The 9,957-nt window shown below is 46.6% G+C and overlaps 1 pseudogene; it reads right to left on the bottom strand.

Annotated features, from left to right (window-relative positions):
* LOC141178605 (uncharacterized) overlaps window positions 1-6,043 on the bottom strand; it is a 92,806-nt pseudogene extending 86,763 nt beyond the window's left edge.
* Between the last annotated feature and the right edge of the window lie 3,914 nt (window positions 6,044-9,957).

Raw genomic sequence — 9,957 nt, forward strand, 5'->3', positions numbered from 1 at the left:
ATGTCTTATATTCTAGGTTCTTCAAAGTAGCCACCTTTTGCTTTGATGACTGCTTTGCACACTATTGGCATTCTCTTTATGAGCTTCAAGAGGTAGTCACCGGAAAAGGTTTTCACTTCACAGGTGTGCCCTGTCAGGTTTAATAAGTGGGATTTCTTGCCTTATAAATGGGGTTGGGACTATCAGTTGTGTTGTGCAGAAGTCTGGTGGATACACAGCTGATAGTCCTACTGAATAGACTGTTAGAATTTGTATTATGGCAAGAAAAAAGCAGCTAAGTAAAGAAAAACAAGTGGCCATCATTACTTTAAGAAATGAAGGTCAGTCAGTGCGAAAAATTGGAAAAACTTTGAAAGTGTCTCCAAGTGCAGTTGCAAAAACCATTAAGCGCTACAAAGAAACTGGCTCACATGAGGACCGCCCCAGGAAAGGAAGACCAAGAGTCACCTCTGCTTCTGAGGATAAGTTTATCCGAGTCACCAGCCTCGGAAATCGCAGGTTAACAGCAGCTCAGGTTAGAGACCAGGTCAATGCCACACAGAGTTCTAACAGCAGACACAGCTCTTCAACAACTGTTAAGAGGAGACTTTGTGCAGCAGGCCTTTATGGTAAAATAACTGATAGGAAACCACTGCTAAGGACTGGCAACAAGCAGAATAGACTTGTTTGGGTTAAAGAACAGAAGGAATGGACATTACACCAGTGGAAATCTGTGCTTTGGTCTGATGAGTCCAAATTTGAGATCTTTGGTTCCAACCACCGTGTCTTTGTGCGACGCAGAAAAGGTGAACCAATGGACTCTATATGCCTGGTTCCCGCCGTGAAGCATGGAGGAGGAGGTGTGATGGTGTGGGGGTGCTTTGCTGGTGACACTGTTGGGGATTTATTCAAAATTGAAGGCATACTGAACCAGCATGTCTACCACAGCATCTTGCAGCGGCATGCTATTCCATCCGGTTTGCGTTTAGTTGGACCATCATTTATTATTCAACAGGACAATGACCCCAAACACACCTCCAGGCTGTGTAAGGGCTATTTGACCAAGAAGGAGAGTGATGGGGTGCTACGCCAGATGACCTGGCCTCCACAGTCTCCAGACCGGAACCCAATTGAGATGGTTTGGGGTGAGCTGGACAGCAGAGTGAAGGCAAAAGGGCCAACAAGTGCTAAGCATCTCTGGGAACTCCTTCAAGATTGTTGGAAGACCATTTCCGGTCACTACCTCTTGAAGCTCATCAAGAGAATACCAAGAGTGTGCAAAGCAGTCATCAAAGCAAAAGGTGGCTACTTTGAAGAACCTAAAATATAACACATATTTTCAGTTGTTTCACACTTTTTTGTTAACTATATAATTCCACATGTGTTAATTCATAGTTTTGATGCCTTCAGTGTGAATGTAAAATTTTCATAGTCATGAAAATAGAGAACAATCTTTAAATGAGAAGGTGTGTCCAAACTTTTGGTCTGTACTGTATATATATACAGTTATATGAAAAAGTTTGGGCACCCCTATTAATCTTAAGCTTAATGTTTTATAAAAATTGGTGTTTTTGCAACAGCTATTTCAGTTTGATATATGTAATAACTATTGGACACAGTAATGTTTCTGCCTGGAAATGAGGTTTATTGTACTAACAGAAAATGTGCAATCTGCATTCAAACAAAATTTGACAGGTGCATAAGTATGGGGACCCTTATCATTTTCTTGTTTTAAATACTCCTACCTACTTTTTACTGACTTACTAAAGCACTTTTTTTGGTTTTGTAACCTCATTGAGCTTTGAACTTTATAGCCAGGTGTATGAAATAATGAGAAAAGCTACTTAAAGTGGCCACTTGCAAGTTGTTCTCCTGTTTGAATCTCCTCTGAAGAGTGGCATCATGAGCTCCTCAAAACAACTGTCAAATGATCTGAAAACAAAGATTATTCAACATAGTTGTTCAGGGGAAGGATACAAAAAGCTGTCTCAGAGATTTAACCTGTCAGTTTCCACTGTGAGGAGCATAGTAAGGAAATGGAAGAACACAGGGACAGTTCTTGTTAAGGCCAGAAGTGGCAGGCCAAGAAAAACATCAGAATGGCAGAGAAGAAGAATGGTGAGATCAGTCAAGAACAATCCTCAGACCACCTCCAGAGAGCTGCAGCATCAACTTGCTGCAGATGGTGTCACTGTGCATCGGTCAACTATACAACGCACTTTGCACAAGGAGAAGCTGTATGGGAGAGTGATGCGAAAGAAGCCATTTCTGCAAGCACGCCACAAACAGAGTCGGCTGAGGTATGCAAAAGCACATTTGGAGAAGCCAATTTATTTTTGTAAGAAGGTCCTGTGGACTGATGAAACCAAGATTGAGTTGTTTGGTCATACAAAAAGGCGTTATGATTGGCGGCAAAAAAACACAGCATTCCAAGAAAAACACTTCCATGCTTTGGGGCTGTGTGGCCAATGCCGGAACCAGGAATCTTGTTAAAGTTGAGGGACACATGGATTCCACTCAGTATCAGCAGATTCTTGACAATAATGTTCAAGAATCAGTGACAAAGTTGAAGTTACGCAGGGGATGGATCTTTCAGCAAGACAATGATCCAAAACACTGCTCCAAATCTACTCAGGCATTCATGCAGAGGAACAATGCACAGTTGCGGAGGGGATGGAGAAATCAATTTTTCCAACTCCTCTGTTGCTGGTGTCGGCGGGAATCTAACTGCGCTCGGGTGATATCCGAGTGCAGTGCGATGTTTCACATGCACCCAAAGTCTTATATATGTGTGTGCGATCTGAATCCAGAATGCTGCGATTTTTTTTCAGCCCGATCGCAATCTAATCGGTGCTGGAAAAAAAAAACGCCACTGAGCCCACCAGCATAGGATTAAATTGGTCCAAACGCAACCCAATTTTTGCAATCCGATCGGATGGCAGAGGGGGCTCTGTTCCTCTGCCTGTCTTCTAAATGCTGCGACGGATGTCAATCGCAGTAATTCAGGGGTTAAAGTTCCGGGAGCGGTGCCCTGAGTGTTGGGTGTCAGCTGTCAGTTCAGTTGACAGCCAGCGGCGATTGTGTGTGCATAGCTCCTGGGCACACAAAATCACCTGGACGTATCCATACATCCAAGGTCATGAAGGTGTTAAAGGGTGATGAGTAAGACAATCCCTGGGATTTGGAAAACGGAGTAGATAGCGCCAACCCTGTTCGTGGTAGCCATCTTTTGAGCTGCCAGGTGACCATGAACAGTGCCCCCAATATACTGTATCTGCAAACTATTCGAGCAAGATCTGCATTCAAATAGCTTAATGGCGCTCCTTTCCTTCTTAACCTGCCATGTGCCAGACAGTAGTGTATAACCGTATATAGGGGATTGTCGGATTCAGGAGAAGTTGGAAAATAATTTGTAAGCTCCATTTGTTTCCTATTATCCTTTGTGAAGAATTCCAAAGTTATCACCACATAAAGTGACACACGTCAGATTTGAAAAATGGGACCTGATTAAGAACACAAAACTGGCTGCAGGAAGGGGTTAAATCAGAGTATTTTGGGCACTAACTCCTGTAGTCAAAAACTGTGACTATAGACAATAACACATCTACTGAAATGACCAAACTCAATAGTCTTCATCAGTAATAAATAAGTAACTAGTGGTGAAACCTCTCTGGGGTAATTGGAGTATGGGGCTCGGTGGTTCTTGGAAATCTAAAATGTCTATTTATTTTTCTTCAAGTGATTTTCTCACTTGTCAGCACATTCTACTTTCGCTGTCATTTGGCTTTGTAGTTTACAGATCTGGGTAGGTAATGGTCAGCGTCTTCTAATCCCAGGGGGCCAGTGGACCTCCCAGGTTGCAAGTTCTCTAGAAAAGGGCTTTCACCGCCCTAAGCCAAACCTGGGCAAAGTGCGGCGCACATCCAGCCCTCTGGCTGTTCGAGTCCAGCCCGCGGACTGAAATGGCAGAGGGGCTGGAAAACAGTGGCCTACGGGACGCATCACAACCTCCCCCACAGCCTGCTCGCCGGCCGTCTGCTGTCTCCAAACTCTCCATCCGCACTGACTACTTTGGTGGAGGAGGGGCCTTTGGCCCCTTCCTCCACAAATCAGCGTGTGAAGCAGCGGAGAGAGCAACAGAGGCAGAGTGTCGGGTGAAGCGAGGTGAGCATGGGCTCTCATGCCGAGCATGGGGCAGGCCATGGGGCTCTCATGCCGAGCATGGGGCAGGCCATGGGGCTCTCATGCCGAGCATGGGGCAGGCCATGGGGCTCTCATGCCGAGCATGGGGCAGGCCATGGGGCTCTCATGCCGAGCATGGGGCAGGCCATGGGGCTCTCATGCCGAGCATGGGGCAGGCTATGGGGCTCTCATGCCGAGCATGGGGTAGGCCATGAGGCTCTCTGGCTGTGCATGGGGCAGGCTATGGGGCTCTCTGGCTGTGCATGGGGCAGGCTGTGTGGGGCTCATGCTGCATATGGGGAGGCAGTGTGGAGCTCATACTGCATATGCGCAGGCTGTGTGGGACTCATGCAGAATATGGGGAGGCTGTGTGGGGGCTCATGCTCTATATGGGGAGGCTGTGTGGGGGCTCATGCTCTATATGGGGATGCTGTGTGGGGGCTCATGCTGTATATGAGGAGGCTGTGTGGGGGCTCATGTTGTATATGGGGAGGCTGTGTGGGGGCTCATACAGCATATGGAGAGACTGTGTGGGGCTAATGCTGCATATGAGAAGGCTGTGTGGGGCTCATGCTGTATATGGGGAGGCTGGGTGGGGGCTCATGCTGTATATGAGGAGGCTGTGTGGGGCTCATGCTGTATATGGGGAGGCTGGGTGGTGGCTCATGCTGTATATGGGGAGGCTGTGTGGAACTCATGCTGTATATGGGGTGGCTGTGTGGGGCTCATACTGCATATGAGCAGGCTGTGTGGGGCTCATGCTGAATATGGGGAGGCTGTGTGGGGCTCATGCTGAATATGGGGTGGCTGTGTGGGGCTCATGCTGTATTTGGGGAGGCTGTGTGGGGGCTCATGCTGTATATGGGGAGGCTGTGTGGGGGCTCATGCTGCATATGGGGAGGCTGTGTGGGGACTCATACGATATATAGAAGGGGCTGTATTCAGGTTTAAGTAGTATATAGTTAGACGTCAGCATACTTAATTCTGCTCAATATTAATGCAATTAATTATTAATTATATTAATATTATCATTAATATATTGATATTAATATTGAGCAGAATTAATTTCAGCCTATTGGTTCGGCCCTTCACAACAGTCACGATCTCTCATGTGGCCCCTCGGTAAAATGAATTGCCCACCCTTGCCCTAAGTCACTTGAACAGTTTTTGGGTGGAGGAGAATGTTGTGGTCTAGCGGCAAAATGGTGATGACACGATTGTGATACAGCCGGACTACACAACCGATAAAGCAGCCACAGCCGGTGACTGAGAAGAATCTGTGACTTCTCTGCATTTAGTGGTTACTACTCACCTGGGTGGTCATATGTAGGAATCTCCTCTTTACACTGCTCATCACCCCTCACATATGTCTCTGTAGTATTAATATGGGTTAGATCTTCACCCTGAAACAAATATCATAAAAGTCACAGACAGATGGAGAAGTCCCATCTATGATCAGCTCTAATCCTGCCATCTCCACCGTTCTCATTACACAAGTATAAAACATATAATACTGGTGGATAAAACAAGACTGAACACAAGACCTTCACAGCCGTCTACACATCATAGGGGAGATCTCATGACACCTTCTCTCCATCTACCTGATGATCCTGAGGAACATTGGGATCTTCTTGCTTACAGTCCTGTGGAAGAAGAGGATGGGGACATCTCTCTGGTGTTGTCCTCTTACTGGATAGATCTGGAGGAAACACATACAGGGACTGAATTCATTCATTACATACAGATAAGTATAGGCCGTGTGTATTTAGTCCTGTTTATTACCTGGTGATGTGAGGGGCTGGGGAACCTCCATCATGACGTCCTTGTACAGATCTTTGTGTCCTTCTAAATACTCCCACTCCTCCATGGAGAAATAGACAGCGACATCCTGACGCCTTATAGGAACCTGACACATACAATGATACAGTCATCTCCCGATCCTTTCATAGCGTTACTGTATAATGTCCCAGCATTCCCAGCAGTGTCACCTCTCCAGTCAGCAGCTCAATCATCTTGTAGGTGAGATCTAGGATATTCTGGTCATTGATGTCCTCATGTATCAAGGGCTGTGGTGGAGGCCCTGTGAATGGGCTCAGGGGTCTTCCCCATAATTCAGACACAGGGTCCTGACAGCGCTCACTAGAGGTCTTCTTCACTACTGTGTAATCCTGGTTATGGAGAGACACATTAATAAATCTCACTCCAGACATTTCCAGAGTCCTCACCTCTCCAGTTCTGTCCATCTGTTATTCCCATAGATAAGAATGATGTAATGTGACGTCATCAGAATCTCTCACCTCTCCAGTAAGCCGGAAGAGGATCTCTAGGGTGAGGTGTAATATCCTCTCTGCCATCTTGTCTCTGTCCATATTCATCCTTGTTGAGTAAATCAGAAAAAATCTCTTTTACAGTAGATCTTCACTGAGAGGATCCGATATTGTAGAGACCTGAATGAGAAGAAGATGAGCCGATGTAACATCATAAAAATCCGGTGTAATAATACAATTACTGGAGATAATAAGGGAAACATATGAGGAGATTTATTATTTTACAGTATTTAGTTTTCTTCTTTACATCTAGTAATAAAACCTATATATTTTAGGCCACAAACAACAAGCAGTTTCTTCCTTGGAGTAAGTATCTGAATACGTTTCTCATAGACTCATCTTCCATAAAGCTAAATGAAAAATAATTACTTCATGATGAGGATGACATCTTCATCTTCTACTACGTCTCTAGAAACATATTTAGCCAGAGTCGGTCACTTACTACATCACCACCGGCCGTCTATATGTTTCCCGTCTTCACTGGACTGTAATTTTCTATCACGTTAGATCTCATGTTTGATTCACACTCAGAAGTTTGAGGCTTTTATAAAAGCTTGTTTGAAAAAGCATGGAGACAAGAGATATTTAATGCCAAATTCTCCATATGTATTTTTCTTTCTCTGTATATGATGGGATATTTTTTAAAATTTTCACGCAGGTTTCCCTGCATTGCATGAAAAACACCCCAAAAAAATAAAATTGAGGATGGAGGTACTGGGGGAACATTACACTGTGCGTGGAAACCAAGAAAGGGCACTGTACTATGGGAGCAATACATGATTCCTGCACAAAAAACACCCCACAATTTGTGTATCTTCGGGGTAAATCACTTTCTAACCATTTGATTAGAGCTGATACTATTAAGCTAAAGTTTCTAAACAGACTTTCTTTCAAATCCATAAAGGGGCACTTTTCTGTGTTTGTTATGCCAGAACTGTTGGAGGATTATTAAAGGTGATTGTTTTCCCACCAATTAGTCCCCAGCGCGACTTTTGATCACCCAGGGCAGCGCGCTGTCATCTGTGCGTCCTGCTCATCTCTTGTTGGGACCTGTAGATTCTTTTTTTGGTCCTTCATTCACAGTCGGAGCCGGCAGAACTTTCTCATTTCTTTGTAGCTTCACTATACGACATCCGGCTTTTCTGTAAGGCCGTGTTCACACAGTGCAGAAATACTGTGTTTTTGGCTTTCTGCAAGATTCGCACCTAACTACAGAATAACAATCTTCTCTAATTATTGCCGCATTTTTTAGGCCTTTTCCTCCTTATTTATCACAAGGGGGCACAATTCTCATGAAATCACATCCACTTTGCTTGGACAGTTAGGCCTGTTTCACACGTTCGGATATTTCCGGTACAGGAAAAACCAGTACCGGAGATATCTGCGGCCTTGTGTGGCACACGTGTGGCAACCATGTGCTGCCTGTGTGCCGCATCAGGAGCACACATATCGGCGCTTGGGAATCAGTGTACAGTTAGCGCTGTTCCTCATCATTGTTTCCTGCTTGCGATGTGATCAGCACCAGCAGGGACAATGATGAGAGTAGTAGTTGTAATCCATGGGACAGATCACTCCTGCAGCGAGCGGGCCCCAGAGCTGCTCTCAGCAAGTGACAGGAAACCGTTCATGAGCTCAGCGCAGCTCCGGGGCCCGCTCGCTGCAGGAGTCATTCTCTTCAGTTCCTCGGTGTGATCGGTCGCATGGATTACAGCGGGGAACACTTAGGTGGGAATATGGATTTTTTTATTTTATATTTACAGGTGGAGAAACCGGGAGCAGACTACTACTCTCATCATTGTCCCTGCTGGTGTTGATCGCAGCGCAAGCAGGGAACAATGATGAGGGCAACGTTCAGCACCCGGCGCTTGGGAACAGCGCTAACTGTACACTAATTCCCAACTGCCGGTACGTGTCACATGGATGGCATCCGGGTGCGGTATGTGTTTATATGGATTCTTTGACTTGAATAGAGCTGTGTGATCCGTGCTGACGGCCAAAAACGGACATGTCTACACGTGGATCACACAGACACACGCTCCGGAATGTGATTCCATGAAATCTCCGCCCTATGTGGCCTGAAGATGCTGCTGAAATCTGCGGTTTTGTTTTTTTTTTTCTCTATAGGCTTCTTCTGAAAAAAAAAAATGCATGAAGAAAAAAACACTGTTGCATTTTTAAGTGCAGAATCAAAGCTTTTCTGTATTAACAAAAAAGCGTTAAAAACGAGTCTTCACATCTGCACCAAAATTGCATCAAATAAGCGGGAAAACGCATAAAAGAAACGCAGCAAACACCAATAATCAGAGAAGATTGCTACTGCATCGTGTGCTGCAGAAAACGTGCAGAAAAAGAGAATTAAAGAAAACGCCGCACTTAATCTACATGTGAACACGGCCACAGCGTTACGCTGTTAATACATTTCTTATAAGTTTAATAGAGAAAAAATATCAATCACGCCATTTACTGATTCCCATAAAGTGAAGTGAATATTCTAAGTGTAATTTATGCGCTTCACAGGGAGGAGCTACGAAGATGTCCGAGAGGGGAATATGAGCCGGAGAACAGCTGAGACGTGACGGGACGGGACAGTCCCACAGAGTACGGGACGCTGGGAGCTGTGCCATAGAAACCGGTGAGAAATAATCATCTAATGCTGCGATTCCAGGATTATTCTAGAGGGAATCGGCTGCGATATCCCCTGTGCAATATATATCTAGTATTAATGCTTAATGGGGGTCTCCACATACCTCCACCACATATATGGCTGCTCTGTGCTCACAGGAGCTGTGATGAGGTCACAGGGGGGAGGAGTCAGGGGTCACATGATCAGGGGCCTCAGTGGATGCAGGACTCTGCTGTGCTGGTTGTCATGGTGCTGGATGAGCTGAAGTTTATGTGTGGGGTCAGGAGGGGTTTACAGTGTGGATGTAGCAGAGCCGTGTGTGTACGAGGTGTACGGAGCAGAGCAGCGTGTGTACGAGGTGTACGGAGCGGAGCCGCGTGTGTGCGAGGTGTACAGAGCAGAGCCGTGTGTGTACGAGGTGTACGGAGCAGAGCCGCGTGTGTACGAGGTGTACGGAGCGGAGCCGCGTGTGTGCGAGGTGTACGGAGCGGAGCCGCGTGTATGCGAGGTGTACGGAGCGGAGCCGCGTGTGTACGAGGTGTACGGAGCGGAGCCGCGTGTGTACGAGGTGTACGGAGCGGAGTCGCGTGTGTACGAGGTGTACGGAGCGGAGCCGCGTGAGTACCAGGTGTACGGAGCGGAGCCGCGTGTGTACCAGGCGTACGGAGCGGAGCCGTGCGTGTACCAGGCGTACATCGGAGCCGGGCGTGTACGAGGCGTGCGGAGCCACGTGTGTACGAGGCGTGCGGAGCGGAGCCGCGCGTGTACGGGGCGTACTGAGCGGAGCCGCGCGTGTACGGGGCGTACGGAGCGGAGCCGCGCGTGTACGGGACGTACGGAGCAGAG

Source organism: Phyllobates terribilis, unplaced genomic scaffold, assembly GCF_046119375.1.
Source record: "Phyllobates terribilis strain yellow unplaced genomic scaffold, ASM4611937v1 Scaffold_29__1_contigs__length_15306474, whole genome shotgun sequence".
Classification (NCBI taxonomy): domain Eukaryota; kingdom Metazoa; phylum Chordata; class Amphibia; order Anura; family Dendrobatidae; genus Phyllobates; species Phyllobates terribilis.